The sequence below is a fragment of the Lolium perenne genome, chromosome 6, assembly GCF_019359855.2.
Source record: "Lolium perenne isolate Kyuss_39 chromosome 6, Kyuss_2.0, whole genome shotgun sequence".
NCBI classification, from domain to species: Eukaryota; Viridiplantae; Streptophyta; class Magnoliopsida; order Poales; family Poaceae; genus Lolium; species Lolium perenne.
In genome coordinates, this window is record NC_067249.2 from 109,603,100 (window position 1) to 109,615,341 (window position 12,242).

Here is a 12,242-nt window from a genome sequence, read left to right on the forward strand (position 1 = left end):
GTTTGATCCCTCACCTTGTTTTTTGCAAATTGTTTGTTGGTATTTCTGACGGAAGTATGTCCCGATTCAGAGGTACAATGGGCTACCTTTCCACTTGAATTTCTAGCATAATATATTTGCTTGCTGTGTGATTTGAAAAAAGATACTCGAATAACGATGCATTTAGCTCGTGATGTAAAGGCCTCGCACTCCATGGAGCGAATGCCGCGCTAAAAAATGATAGCAAATCCGGTTACTATGCTGGCGGCACTTCCCAATGCTGTTTAACGAATCCGGCTACACTTCCAGCTACACTTCAGGATGTTGTTTCAACTTCACTTTGAGATGCTATTTTAGTTGCACTTCACTTTGCGATGCAATTTCAGTTGCACTTCAGGACGATGGTTTGTGTGAGTTTCAACCAGCTACACCTACACTTTCGGATGCTATTTCAGCTACACTTCAGGAGTGTAACTTTCTGCCTAGCAGCAGAGCAACGGAGTGGTCTAACGGATGTTAAAATGCACAGATCACTAAGCATGATCGGATGGCCAAAACAGCATGCGTAGCTAGCCACCATGGTAGCAAGGGCTACCATGGTGCATAGCTATGCACACCAATCCAACCATTAGATCATCTATAGGGAGCACAAAGAGAGCACACGGTGTTAGTCCATTGCACATGCATGGCTTGCTCCTCCGTTATATTCAAATCACTTCCATCCATTTGATTCATGATTGCAATATTATTTTTTATTGAGACCATCCCATAGAAGCATAGGCTACCGACGGCAATTTCACTTCCCTTTTGGTACCAAAACAACAACCCATTTGTAATTTCGGATTCCAAGGCATATGTGGTGGAAGGAAACACGTACGCGCCTGACCATGGAACGTTTCTACCACATTTTTGTACCAAAATGACAACTAAAATGAGACACACATTCCGAACCAATTTGACAACGGAGTCACGGTACGGTCCGTTACAAAACAACAAGCTTGCCATGGTCACGGTCATGGTCCGAACTAAAATGACAAGACATGCACGGTCACGGTCCAAACTAAAACGACAACTTAGACACGGCCACGGTCCAAACTAAAATGACAAGCTAGACACGGTTGGTTCAAACTAAAACGACAAGCTAGGCACGGTACGTTTTGATTTTTTGCACAACCGTTCCAAAGTATCCAACGATAACATACTTTTCAAATTTTAAAAGAAAATAATGTGAATGATGGTAACTACCGTAGCCGTGAGCAAACTGTTATTTTGGAAAAAAAATCACCGTCCACAACGGATGCCATACGCTAAGCCGTCATCGCTTACATTTTCGTTTGACATAGAACTTCCTTGAAAATTATCCTCCATCTCCCACGACCAACCCCTCGCCACCTTCTTCTCTGCGCTGGCCATGGCCGGGATCCCGGCGGTGTCCAAGTGCCCATCAGGCCGCCGCAGGAAGGCCACACACCTCCTGGTTCCACGCCGTCGCTGGGAGGCCGCGAAGCTCCTGCTCGTCACGCCCCCAAGGTCGCCACCCTCCCGCTCGCCGCGCCGCTGCCGGGAGGCTGAAGCTCCTGCTCTCCGCTGGGAGTCAGAGAAGTTCCTGATCTCCGCGCCTCCAAGGTTGTGCTCCTGCTCGCCGCGCCGCCACCGGGTGGCCGGGAAGTCCTACTCGCCGCGTCGCCACCGGGAGGCCGCGAAGCTTCTGCTCGCCGCACTGCCAAGGTTGCAACAGTCTACACTCGGAGTTATACTCGGTTGATGGACAGCCTCCACGGCGCTGGCTTGCGCAGTCATAGCATGGTGGCAGTGTCTTTTGCTCCATAATTTTGTTGGATGAGCTAAAAAAATTGATACTGAAATGACAGTCATAGCATGGTGATGGTGGCTTTTAAAAGTAAAAGATGCTCCGTAGTTTTGCTCCTAAAACATTGATACTGGAATGATTGTCATGGTGACCGTGGATTTTGAAAGTATAAAAATGCTATAGAGTTTTGCTGCACATTCATCCATCCAAACCGTGATCAATTAAGATGCTACATTACTTTTAGGCGTAAACATAAATTAATTGTTGCATGATTTGTCCTCACCGTGCCTACAAAAAAAAGTCAAAACAAATCCAAAAAGAGTAACTGACTTCGGCATGGCCTATAGCTATGTACCGTGCCGAAACTAGTTTGTCGATTTGGTATCAAAACAACGAGTTAACATCCTCATGGTTACCGTGACCGTGTAATTTTGTCATTTCACTACCAAAACTACAAGCTACTTTCGGTATGGTATTGGCAACCGTGACTGATGTCTACCGTCAAGACAAAAAATGTCGTTTCAATTCCAAAATGACAATCCACCATCAGTTGGCACATCAAACAATATAACGGGCGTTACATGAGATGACGGTAGCATCTTTTTCATCTGCACCTTGAAAGAGTTGGAGCCCCACTATCCAACGGTTGGTAGCCTATGCATAGCTATCACCCATGGTAGAAAATCCGCGTCGACACCATGGTGCCCAGGCACCATACATCATGACCGTACAATTACATCGTGAGTGCTAGATTGCATCATAGGTGTATAAAGGAGAGAAAAACACTTTCCAAATATCAACAGGAGAGAGAATGCACTTTCCAATTATCAGAAACAGAGTCAAATCACTTCCCAGTTTGCTGTGCAGCTTTCCTTTTATGATTCATGGTGCCCAGGCACCATGGTGCACTAGTTAGTTTACCTATATATATATATATATATATATATATATATATATATATATATATACATATATGTTATATATATATATGTCTGCTATTCTCGAACCGGTTCGAGAATAACTATTCTCGAACCCTTTCTGAACTTCCCGGTACATGTATGTGAACTTCTTCTTCCTTGAATCTGAACTTCCCAACGGACTTCAATATTGTACACGGCGAACTTCCGAAACTTTAGTCTAGTTTGAAGTGAACTTCAGAAAATATAGCGAACTTCCATCGCATCAGAACTTCTCTGGACACAGATCTAAACTTCCCCTTATATGCATCTGAACTTCCAGACGGACCTCAACGTTGTAAGGAGTGAACTTCCATTTCAACGAACCACTTGTGAACTTCCTGGTTTTTCCTAGTGAACTTCTTGACGGAACACCAGAATTGCATGTTCGTGCGGACAGTATTTTCATGTTGATTTTCAAACCGCTTACCAGATTGATGTGTATAATATACCGTTGGATTCGTACGGAAATTTCTCAACTTCTTCATATTCATTGTTTTCCCAAATTATGTATTGTTTAAAACTAATTTTAAATATACAAAACAACGTTTTCGCGGATTTCTCTATTTTCGTGCAGTTTTTTGGGTCGATTTTTGGAACCACTTATCAGATCGAGGCGTATGATATGCCGTTGGAAAGCTAATGACTAGGCGCACCTTTTTCATGAAGACCACTTTTCCAAATTATTTACGTTTTAATACTCCCTCCGATTCATATTAATTGACTTCAATATGGATGTATCTAGAACTAAAATATGTCTAGATACATCCGTATTAGAGTCAATTAATATGAATCGGAGGGAGTAGCAGATTTAAAAATACGTGATTTCAGTTTTTTACCTTTTTTGTTTTTTGTACTGTTTTGGGGGTTTTATTTCCGAACCACTTTTCCAAATGTTCCAAATCATATTGCGTTGAAAATATGTTCATTAGGCGCAGCTTTTTCATGTTGAACTTTTTTCCACATTCTAAAAGGTTTAAGTTTAATTTCAGAAATATGCAAAAGTGGAGATTACGCCGACACGAGAATATTTCAAAATTGACTCATCTAGATTGATTAAGTGTGGCATTGCGATATGTTGGAGTATTAATATAGTTATATTAGTGTTAATTTACATGGCATTAGTCGTTCGATTTGTGCAATTGAAGGTCATACCAACGATTTCTATGTGTATGATTTCCGCCCACAAAAATAGAGTACATGAGCTGCTCGAATATGGCAGTGAACTTCCTTATATCTATTTAGTGAACTTCCAGTCGCGATATAAAGTTTCAGCACTATTTTTAAAAGTGGGCTTCAAGATATTTATATGGTGAACTTCTGAAGTTCATTTGGTGAACTTATGTTTCATGATATTTTAAGTGAAAAAATATAGTTTTGTGAACTGAACTTTTAGTGGCACGATGCATAAGGTGGTCTTCCTTCCGTAAAATAATTAACTCCCAATACCAGACAAACTAAACTCCGATGAATATGAATGAACTTCACCAACCACGCCAAATTGTATTGTATTTCTACTTGAACTGCTAGTTCTTTTTAAGTGATCTCACACAATGGACGAAATGAACTGCTGAAAAATAGACGTGAACTATTTTATGTGAACAAGTAAACTTGGATTTCCCCATGTCACACTACTTTTATATACATGAGCGCATAGATCAAATGAACTACTCAGCCTAAATATATACATCAACAATATTCTACATATCTGCCAGCTTGTAATTACTTTTGACGGTGGCTATCACGCTCCATCTCCCGTTCAATGTCTTTGTTGGGCGCAGCTGCAGCCTTTGGTGCATGAACAGCCCAGACTAAACTGAACCAGCAGCAGCGACTCAATATAACGAGCAACGTTTCACCACTGAAAAATAGAAAGTTCGGTACTAGTAGGAGCCGCCGGTATGAGCCGGAGCGGCCTCACTAGAGCCCTCCATCAGTGCCACACAACTGGGCAAGTTGAGTGAACTCCTGGACAAAAGGGTGAACTGTTACAAAACTGAACTATCAACTTACATAAAATGAACTGCGATAAACAAGGGGTAACACAGCAGGATTAGACCCACGAAACTGAAAAATGAACAAAACTTACATATATTAACCCGAGCACGAGTATGAAGACGCTGCAATAGGAAAGAACAAACTACCAGCCATGTTACATAGTATACCCATATCACTACATAGTATACCCATCTACGTTTTTCAACTTTGCTCAGAAATGAATCACCCCAATGCTGCGGCCAGGTGCTCGGTCAGCCCCAAGAAGACCTACACTGATTGGCTACGGAATGAAGTGTGAACTTCCAGAAATGAAGATAAATTTTCACGAATATTGAACAGAAATATCAAAATATCAAATTCATCCATCTGCACTTCCCAAATGCAAATAATGCACTTCCAAGAAAGAAAGAATAAACCCCAAAAATATAGATATGGAGGTGAGCTATACTTTTTATTTCTTTCCTGTTTGTGCTTTTAACTAAAAAGGTAGACAGAGTAAACTTCCTGATAATAAAATACGAACTTCCTTTTCTGAATAATGTGAACTATACTAGACCATACTTAGGTTGGACAAGCGAACTTGCATTTTAAATAAAAGCGGACTTCAGAGTCTATGAAACAATAAATTTTCAAACAAAAATGAGTAAACTTCATATGTGAACTAGGTGAAATTATTTGTATATGCTGCAATGTCTAACATTTGCTCAAATACAAAGCTAGCAAACAATCTTCATGTGAAAATTTACACAAGTTCAGACCATTCAGTGTGCACTTGTATTATTTCAGAGGAAGTGACAGAAAGATCAAAGCAAACCTTGAATGTAAACGCGGACGGACTGCACTCCCTGATTATATAAATCTGAACTGCCAGGAGCAAAGAGACAAACTTCCTTGCAGTCAGGTTCCAGCAGGGATGATCCTGAAGGGCTACAGGAAGGCACCTGCTAGAAGCAGAGCTAGAAGAAAATAACAACATATAACTAGGAGCTCACTTCAATTACTTATACTGTAATAATGCCATGTTTCAGGGTGACTTCTGCCGCGGAAGGTGTACTCCCTGTTGGAGCGCACTTGAATGCCGGGTGAGGCACATGTTGACTTCCCAGCAACACACACTAGAGTGCCGCGGGGTGCGTTCGCGTGCTGGACTCCATCGGGAAGCCCGCTGGACTATCGAGGATACGCGAGTGAACCCCCGGTGTAGCTGCATATCTGCACATGGAGCTTTACACTGTCAAAAGGAAATAAAATAATAGTCCATCTAGCAAGAATATCTAAACTAACGTAGCAGCAGATGTGAACTTCACGAATTAGGAGAAATGAACTCCATGGATTAGGAAAAGTGGGCTCTTCTTCTCCACATATTTATTCCTATTATGCACTTGTGCTCGGCTGCTTCATCAGAACGCAGTAAAGAGCATGACTTGCAGTGACAACCGCTAGAGGCAGCAGAACTCCCAGCTCGTTGCAATGCTGCTTGTGGGCACTCTAAACTTCACATATGAAAAAGTGTACTATGCCAATCAAGTAATGTGAACTTCAAAAGAGAAATTTCACAGATCTTATCGGCATATAAATCACAAAAAATAGATCATCCACAAGAAACAATGCATTTTCTAGATTAACATGTATGATTCATTCTAGTAGTGTACTGCTATTGCGAAACAAATGCACTTCAATTAAATGAACAATGTACTGCATGCATAGCTCTCTTATCTCTAACTTATATTGAATTTGGATGCACCAGAATGTGAACAAGAGTGAACTTGTGTTTTTCATGTATTGAACCCGTCCAGAACACAGAGTGAACTTCTTTAGAAGGTGCAAGAAAAACATTTTCTTAATTATAAGAGCGTTAGCACGGGACAGCTGTTGAAATTATTCTAGAAACATAGTTCTTCCCTTTTAGAAATGAAAGAAAATACCTACAGGACATAAATCGCAGAATTAACATGTTAGATCAACATATATATGAATAATTGAACTCCTAGGTGAGAAAAAACAAACTTCCATCTTGCTATCAATACAAAAGAAAAATGGAAATAAGAAAAGTCAAAGTGAAAATCTTGCCGAACTACAGCCTAGGATCAAAATTTTGGAGTTCGATCTTCTGGAAGCCTTATGTCCCATATTAAAAAAAATGCAATAAAATTGCAGTACCCATTTTTATAACCATATAAGAGTACCGCTCATGCATTGTATTCTGGACTGTCTACACATGCACATTATTTAACCATTCAGACATTGCGGGGCAGTGCACTTGTCGGCGACATGGAAGTTCAGAGGCGGTGAAGTACTAACAAAGTCCGGAGCCGATGAAAATGAAATGAATTTCAGTGTGTTACAAATTTAATTTTCCATCTGCCCAAAGTGAACTGGCCGACAATAAGGTGAACTTTCACCAAGATGACGTGAACTACCTACCCGTTCAAAAGTGAACTTCCCAGGGCGATTAAATTGAACTCACCAGATAATTCACGTGTTAATCTCTTGTTTATCAAGAAAGGAAAGAAAAAAAGAAAATAAGCTTCACAGGCTATGCAACGTACTACACACACCGAGTAATTTTCGCTTTCGCCTAAAGATACAAAATGCAATCATTTTTATTTTCAGTCAAGAAATTGATAACTGCCATTACAGCCGAAACACGTCGCAGTTCAGTTCGGCAGGGCAGTAGTTCAGTTCAGCCGTAGGTGCACACTCCTAGTCGTGTCTCTCTACATGTACCAGCGGTTTAGAGTTGGGGCAGAGGGAAGTTCAGAGTTGGGTGAGAGGAGAACCTCGGAATTGACTTGCTGGAGCTCGCCGGTGGGGTTCAGTGCGGCTGGAGATCCGGATGGAGGGGCGGTGACCATGCTCGTTGGATTCCACAACCAACCTGGAAGGTTAGCCCGGTGGTCTCGAACTTCTACTTTTTGTAGACAGACACTCATCAACACATAAATGTACCATATTTTACCCATGCTTAATTCATTTTTTCCATGAAAAACAGAAACCAACAAGCTGAACTTCTTCTAATAGATGAAACAAGCACCCAGAAGAACAAAAGCTTTATTTTCTATTGGCAGGTGGGACATCTTGGTCGACATATGTAGTAATCTAAGTTGTAACTCACCATAGTGTCTTCCAAAGCGAAGCGCCGAGTTTGATCCTAAATAAGATTACGTCCGCCAACAGTAACACTGAAATTCTCCACATCGATATCCCAAATGGTTGACCCACCAATATTATTATGATTTTCATAAACAAGAAGCGGCTTTGAGCGCCTCCATTTTGGCAGCATGCATTTAGTATTGGGCCTGCACCAACAAGCAACATGTTAGCTCCAAATTACAGACAAAAAAATGCTCACTGTCAAGAAAGAGGGAACTTAGAGACATTAAAGAGTGAACTTTTGCAAAACCTTTTCTCGACATGCAAAGTTGAATTTCCAGGAAATTGAATGAACCCTGCAAAAATATGAGATCCAGCACACATAATATATACGAAAATCATAAAACAAATTTATTACAGAAAACACACAGTATGAATTGATCTTTGCCAGCAATAGAATTGAACTTCCATGAAGTTATAAGCATACTGTCAAAACTGAATGAATTACTGCCTAAAAAATGAACTGAACTCCTTTTTGGTCCTAATCCGACTGCTATAAATAACCAAGAGAACCGCTCGATGCTGCACTCAGGAATATGAGCAGGTCCATTTTCATGTACTGAACCTGTCTAGAACAAAGAATGAACTTCTTTAGCAAGTGAAAGAATAAATTATTGCAAATTAGAGGAATGTCGACACAGACAGATAAATACTTGTGGAAGTTATTCTAGAAACATAGTGCTTCCTGCCAACAAATTAAGCTAACTACTGCAGGAACAAGTGAATTTATTTTGGGCCAAGAAAACTGAACTTACTATCTGCACGAAGTGAACTTTTATCGATATAGCCCTCCTCGGAAAACAGAAGTGAACTAACATGAGCGATCCCTAAGCATGATGTAGTGAACTTCATGATAGAAAAATGTGAACTTTTCTTCCTCACGAATAAATTTCTACTTTTTGCCAATCAAAAATGGTGAAATCCTGCGACTGATGAAGTGAACTCCACAGGCAAACAAAATGAACTTGAAATGTGCATGTTTTTCACCCTCACTTGGTTGTGTGTTTTTAGTGAGCTACTGAACTCCATGTATATTAGTAAATAGATGTACACTAGTAGTCTAGTACTAGCTCAACTAGATGATCTAGTACTCCAGCATGTTGAGCCAAAAAAATATGCAGTGCCTAAACTCCTCAGGCCATACAACTTAAACGTATCCCTTAAATAAATAAAAATGAACTTCACAGCAAAACACATTTTCTGTTTCTCTTTTGAACTGAAAGAGACATTAATGACTCAGTGTGTTACGGCTACTACAGCTTCGTTTCACTAATTATAGTTAGTACTAAAATGTGACTCACTGAACTGCACCAATCCAAATAGAAGAACAGCATTTTAACAGGAAGTAGGACGACAATTCACGAAACAATATAGCTGAGAACTATAGTATCATGACTCTGGTAGCAGGTATGACAGTACTATGATACTACTACAAAACAGCACACCATGAGGAGGCAGTCGGGAACCACACCGTTAACCAAAACATCTCGGCTGATTGATACACACTAGAACTAAGACGTAACGTTAGCCCTGAAATCTGAACCCCGACTGATTGATACACACAGAAGTCTAGAACCCACTGGTAACTCTAGCCGTAAAATCTGAATCCCAGTTGACTGATACAGCAGCAGCTCTAGCCTTCCTTAAAATCTGAATCGGGGAGCGTGAGGGTTTGGGGGGTATCTGGACGGACCTGAGCACGCGCGAAGGGGTGGTGCCGTCGCCGCCGTGGGCGAGGCTCCACTTGAGCAGGCCGTTCCAGTCGCCCCCCCCCCCCCCCCCCCCCACTCCTTCCTTGGCCATCCTCTGCTACTGCTGCTGCCGGAGAGGCGAAGCGATGTGTTTGGATTGGGGTGCGCGCGGTCGCGGGAAGTTGTAGCAGGGGAGCCGCGGTGGAGGTGGGGATCCTCCCGGCGGCGCGCGGCGGAGGTGAGGGGCCCTCCCGGCGGCACGCGGCGGAGGTGGGGGGCCCTCTCGGCGGCACGCGGTGGAGGTGGGGGCCTCGCACGACGGCACGCGGTGGAGGCGGGAGGCCCTCGCGGCGGCGCGCGGTGGAGGTGCAGGCGGGAGGCAGCGTGAGTTGTTTTCGATGGGGAAGGACGAAGAAGGTGATTTCGGTAGGGTTCGTCCATGGTACCCACCTCGCGTTTTTTTCGGTCTAAACTTCTGGTTACCCGGCAGATCAGGAGGTGATTAAAGCGAGTTCTGTTACACCCCACCCCAATCTGCGGATAGACGGGGATTGGTGTTCAGATCGGGTCTTTTTTTTCTGCTCGCCCCATCGATGAGCTATCGTGAATACCACTATAGCAGTCTTCTACATACCATGTCATCTCAGCAGCTGATAGTAGTCGTTCTGATCATGCAACGATGTAACCTCTGCACATACCAGCTTCTCGGACGCTTTCTTTCTCTCCGTTGATTCTGGAAAGTACCCAGCTTCTTCACCACCGCCACGGCCGCCACCGTCGGTACATCAGCGCCCCGCGCTCTTGCGCTGATTCTTGGCAGTAAATGATCATGCTCAGCATGAAAATCTCGAGCTGACACTAAGACACAGCAGAACCAGATTACGTCTGTCCGTTGTCATCGTTCAGTGATGCTTTTTTGACCCATCAACGCATCTTCCCTGCATCTTTGTATGACAAGTACTCCATGAGGTGCTCCGTGTCCGTGTACCATGTTTCCTCCATGCATTGATTGAACGTGCACTAAAACAGGGGCATCGAAGTAAATCTACGGTGGAGCAGCAGCGGCATATGATGATGTCGAGAAGCAGCAGAGATCTTTGCAAGACACGACGGCGTTGTCGGCCTCTGCAGCCACTGGTGACAGCCTAGAGATGACGTTTGCGTGAGTTTTCCATGGCAGGCGTCCATGATATGGACGAGCAGCCAGAGATGGTTGCACGACGCGCTGGCCAGTGGAGAGGACGTTCGCCTGAGTTTCCCGTGGCTGAGAGGATGTTCGCGACAGATTTTCGTGGCCGGCCTCGTCCGCCTCAAGCCCTCCTCCCTCAGGACCTCCTCCGGTAGGTGACACCGGTGGAGAAGCCCGCGTCGGACTTGCCCGTGCGTCGATGAGGATTTAGTGCTGCTACAGTTTTCGACGGGATTTCGATCTAATCTGGAGATTGGAGGAGGGGCCGTTTGTTCCCCGTCATATATGAGGAGGGCATCTGTGCCGTGTTTCTCATGGATTCGTTTTGTCGAACTAAAACCAACACAGATTCCTTTCACGAACGCACAATGTACAAAATCTTAGCTGGACCAGGCAGGATCAATTGGAGGAAACAAACCGGAGAAGCCACGATGCACCCGACATAGGTCGTAGGAAGGAAACATAACTTGACGGACGGACGGTTCTTTTTTACGCACCAACAATTGATTTGGTTTTTTGACGGACGAAAATTTGTTCCGGTTTTTTTGACCTACCAACACCACCGATCCGTATCTTATTAGTAGAGATATATATATATCATTAGAATGGTTAGATATTCTATTTTCTTATAATATTTTTTTATACAATTCATGTGTTATGTTATTCAAGACCATGGTCAACATGCTGGCCTTAAAATCCCAAACAGAGATATATTACCTAGTTTGGGCCATCCAAATAACTATTACTACTACTAGTCCAATACATGCTGGTCACGCTTTCCTCGAAACAATTCGAGATGCAGTAGAGGCACTATCTAGGAAAATGGAAAAGGCATTGCTAGTTCTCGGTTGACATAGAAGTAACCTAATTACATGTGTGCACCCATGTGTAATTTTCATGTGCCAGAACATAGGGTGGCATGACCGACAATTTGGTCTTTGTATTTCGGTCTATTTTAAATTCGGTCATCTAAAAATGAAGACCGAAATACACTCGTCACTTTTACTACCGGACACATTCGGGTACCTGATAATTCGGGTTAGGGTTCGATCATGAACCAAAAGTATGGCCGATGTAGTCAACACAAAAATTTGACAATATTTAGTCAAAAAAGGGCAACATTTTAGCTTAGTTTTGTACTTATTTTTGAAATGCACATATTTTTATTAATTGGCAAGAATAAATATTCACCAATACAAAACAAAAATAAATCTATGCTATAGTGTTTGATTTACATACAACAATTAAACCACAATTCACACACATGACACAATTCTGGAGTTTGGGGGTCACACGTACGTATAGTTCAGTCTATTCAGTTGTTAGGAACTAATGACCGAATTGACCCATCTGAATTCGGTCTGAAATTTTTTCTAACCAATTTGTTGATTGGTCTTTTCGTTCTCTATCTATTCGGATTCGGTCTCGGTCTTTTTAATTTCGGTTATCGGTTTTTATGCCCACAC

The 12,242-nt window shown here is 42.5% G+C and overlaps 1 long non-coding RNA gene across 3 annotated transcripts; it reads right to left on the reverse strand.

The window, feature by feature from the left end:
- Positions 1-4,235: 4,235 nt before the first annotated feature.
- On the reverse strand, positions 4,236-9,676 carry LOC127325951 (uncharacterized). Of its 3 annotated transcripts, XR_007867472.2 has the most exons (4): positions 9,590-9,664; positions 8,147-8,461; positions 7,524-8,042; positions 4,236-5,955 (listed from the first exon to the last, which is right to left on the reverse strand). It is a non-coding gene; the product is annotated as an uncharacterized lncRNA (long non-coding RNA). The 3 variants fall into 3 exon arrangements; XR_007867471.2 differs by having other exon boundaries at positions 7,859-8,042; positions 8,147-9,676; XR_007867470.2 differs by having other exon boundaries at positions 8,147-9,676.
- Between the last annotated feature and the right edge of the window lie 2,566 nt (positions 9,677-12,242).